Here is a 3,978-nt window from a genome sequence, read left to right on the forward strand (position 1 = left end):
GAAGAATGGAATCGAAAATATCATAAAAATAAACCATTGTTTACGAATAAACAGCCAAAAACCATAACTGTTCACGGTTGAGTGCGGCGTACACAAACTCACACTCTGAAAAATGTAAATCGACGATTACTAAAGTTATTAATCAGGATTTATAAGAAAAACATAAGATTTATTCATTAAGTCGTTGTTGAGAAAAAAAAAATATCAATATTCCTGGTAGAGTGAGGGTACCTGATTTCGTACACATTTTACACATATTTGTAATTTTTTTCTCAAATACATCGCGAAGAAGATTTTATTGACGTCGACCTAATAGATGCAGACAATCTGCAATATTTTTGGTAATGTGACGTCATATGCGCAGAAATGCACTGCGCAGGGGATCTTTCCTTTACTATTCTTTACTTACGTGTTTAGCGGCAGTTGGGAACGTGATTTCGTACACCCTTCAAATGTGTGATTCTTAGTAAATATGGCAAATATAAGTATATGTAGATTTAATACAGCATATTTAAATCAGGTCTGCCGATTTTCAAACAACAGAAATGTTTTTTGAAGGAAATATGAACTTTTTAAAAAAACGTGTCACTTTTTGCGATGCCATCGACCCATTCTGTGAGAATATAGCAACTACTATATATATTCTTTATAAGGATTATCTGGCTGGAATTGTAATAAACAACTTTAAAGCTCCATACAGTTTTTAAGACCAAAAAACAATCAATCATGTCAACCATTTTCAGAATAATGAATGCTCCCTACGATATCTGCCCTGTCGATGATTGGGCTTGTTACGTCAATATACGGTGTTATTTAAATTATTCGAGCTTCTTATTAAAACAATTTTGAGGAAAATGGTAAAGTATTACCTTATTTCAATTATCTCAAAATTATCATAGGTCAGCTGGCTAGATTATATTTCAAATTATGTTTTTAAGCTACCTTGGTCCCATTCTGCAGACGACAAAATGCAAATTCTAGTTTCGTTTTGAAAACGAGGTTATTCTGAAATTCTATATTTAGCATCACCGAAGAGGGACTATGGCGGTGGTTTGCCGTCGGAACGATTTTAAGCCTCCATCGCAGGCGATCGATTGAAAAATTAGAAAAAACAATTTATTGTACGAAATCACGTCCTGTACCCTTACTCTACGGGGATCGGGTCCGGGACCGAGTGCGGCGGACACGAAATCACGGGGGCCTTCAACAACGGCTTGATGAATAAATTTCATGCATATATATATATATATATATATATATTCTGCAAAAAATCAAATCAATATTTGAAAAAATCTTCAACTTAAATATCTTCATTGCACACTTTACTGAATTATAGAGAGCGCAGCTCGAACGGGCAAAGCCCGTTCGCGTAGAAAACTTAATGGTAGAGATGGCTCGGAAACCCCCCCTTTTCCCCCAATATACTTAGAGTTCAAAAACTTTCTCAGTAACCGGAAACAGGAAGTCACGACAAGATCCAGTGTTGCGCAAGACTGTATTCAAAGTCACATTCTCGGGAGATTAGAAAATATCAAGATTTTAAAAATATGCAAATGTTTGACTTCACACTAGTTAGAATTTGTTAATAAAATTTATCACGAACAAGTTCTTAATTTTCTATATTCAAAACGTAACGGTATAATTTTCAACGAAAATATTTCCGGTGTTTTACGAGTGCAGCTCCGGTCCGTTCGAGTTGCATACAAGTTTACCAAATATAGCACATAAAACAAGGATGGATAGTATTGCAACAGCAATACAATGTCCCCTGCCTGACCCAGGAGTGCAACTATTTATTTCCCATTTTTTAAACTACGTGTTATACTGATCACGTATACCAAGTTTCGTTAAAATCAGAGTAGTACTTTAGGATTGTCCGGACACGCCTCAACCAATGAGAAGCCAGCGGCCATTTTGAAAAATGTTTTTTTTTTTCGAAAAGAAAAATTGGGATGCACAACTACATGTGATACTGATAATGTATACCAAGTTTCGTTAAAATCGGAGTAGTACTTTAGGAGGAGTTGTCCGGACAAGTCTCAACCAATGAGAAGTTGGCGGCCATTTTGAAAATTGGTTTTTCAGAAAAAAAATGTAGGATGCACAACTACATGTTATACTGATCATGAATACCAAATTTCTTTAAAACCGGAGCAGTACTTTAGGAGGAGTTGTCCAGACAATCTCAACCAATGAGAAGCCGGCAGCCATTTTGAAAAATGAATTTTTGAAGAAAAAATATGTGGGATGCACAACTACATGTTATACTGATCATGTATACCAAGTTTGGTTAAAATCGGAGTAGTACTTGAGGAGGAGTTGTCCGGACAAGTCTCAACCAATGAGAAGTCGGCGGCCATTTTGAAAATTGGTTTTTCGAAAAATAAAATGTGGGATGCACAACTACATGTTATATTGATCATGTATACCAAGTTTCATTAAAATCGGAGTAGTACTTTAGGAGGAGTTGTCCAGACAAGCCTCAACCAATGAGAAGCCGGCAGCCATTTTGAAAAATGAATTTTTGAAAAAAAAAAAGTGGGATGCACAAGTACATGTTATACTGATCATGTATGCCAAGTTTCGTTAAAATCGGAGTAGTACTTTAGGAGGAGTTGTCCGGACAAGCCTCAACCAATGAGAAGCCGGCAGCCATTTTGAAAAATGAATTTTTGAAAAAAAAAAATGTGGGATGCACAACTACATGTTATACTGATCATGTTTGCCAAGTTTCGTTAAAATCGGAGTAGTACTTTAGGAGGAGTTGTCCAGACAAGCCTCAACCAATGAGAAGCCGGCAGCCATTTTGAAAAATGAATTTTTGAAAAAAAAAAAGTGGGATGCACAAGTACATGTTATACTGATCATGTATGCCAAGTTTCGTTAAAATCGGAGTAGTACTTTAGGAGGAGTTGTCCGGACAAGCCTCAACCAATGAGAAGCCGGCAGCCATTTTGAAAAATGAATTTTTGAAAAAAAAAAATGTGGGATGCACAACTACATGTTATACTGATCATGTTTGCCAAGTTTCGTTAAAATCGGAGTAGTACTTTAGGAGGAGTTGTCCAGACAAGCCTCAACCAATGAGAAGCCGGCAGCCATTTTGAAAATTGGTTTTTGGAAAAAAAAAAATAAGGGATGCACAACTACAAAAAAATAAAATCGGAGTAGTACTTAAGAAGGAGTTGTCCGGACAACTATTGCGTGACAGACAGACAGACAGACGGACGGACAGACAGACAGACGGACGGACGGAGGGTAAACCTATAGTCCCCCCGTTTTTCAAACGGCAGGGGACTAATAAAGAGGACTTCCGAATTTTTTTTGTTGTCGTCTGCTGCTCATCTGCGAGATCTGCTGTCCCGTCACCTTGTCATCGCTTAATCAGTCTATTTTAAGACTTATTCTACGATTAGTTTTTGTAGTAAGTTATCTAAATCATAATTCTTGTTGATATATACTTTATTACAAACCAGTGTATAGATCTGTTGGCAATATATTCATTTTGTAACGTGGGATTTACTATTCTAGTACACTAGATTATGTGTGCTTGTTTCTCGAATTCCATGGGCACCGGGATTGCTGCGCTCTCACATAGGCCATGCCTAAAATTATATTATCTAGTATTTATAGACCAATGTAACGTTCACTTACATTACTCTGTACAGAATCCCTTCTTAACCCGCTTTGTTTTCGTTTATGCACTTATTCTAACTTCGGAACTAAAGAGTTTCAAAAGATTTTAAGGTAACTACTACATTTCTGATAAATAAGTAGAGTAATCTTAAGCTTCGAGAATGGAGTTGCATGTGCATCTTGCTGAATTTCCCAATTTTATCGACTAGGTTGCGTCTATCTTGGATGCATAAAACCCTGTAAAAATATGAAGGAAGCACATCAACATGAATCACAGGCCTCCTATCATGGCTCGAAATTTAACCGTAAATAAAATCTAAATTTACCCTAACCCGTGATCTG

The 3,978-nt window shown here is 36.6% G+C and overlaps 1 protein-coding gene across 1 annotated transcript in view; it reads right to left on the minus strand.

Moving 5' to 3' along the window:
- Positions 1 to 3,703, minus strand: part of LOC117324115 (unconventional myosin-VIIa-like) — an 80,507-nt gene extending 76,804 nt beyond the window's left edge. Inside the window, exon 1 of the mRNA XM_033879782.1 lies at positions 3,655 to 3,703. The gene's annotated coding sequence lies outside the window, so the exon portion shown is untranslated. The remainder of the gene's footprint in view (positions 1 to 3,654) is intronic.
- Between the last annotated feature and the right edge of the window lie 275 nt (positions 3,704 to 3,978).

This window comes from Pecten maximus, chromosome 1, assembly GCF_902652985.1.
Source record: "Pecten maximus chromosome 1, xPecMax1.1, whole genome shotgun sequence".
Classification (NCBI taxonomy): domain Eukaryota; kingdom Metazoa; phylum Mollusca; class Bivalvia; order Pectinida; family Pectinidae; genus Pecten; species Pecten maximus.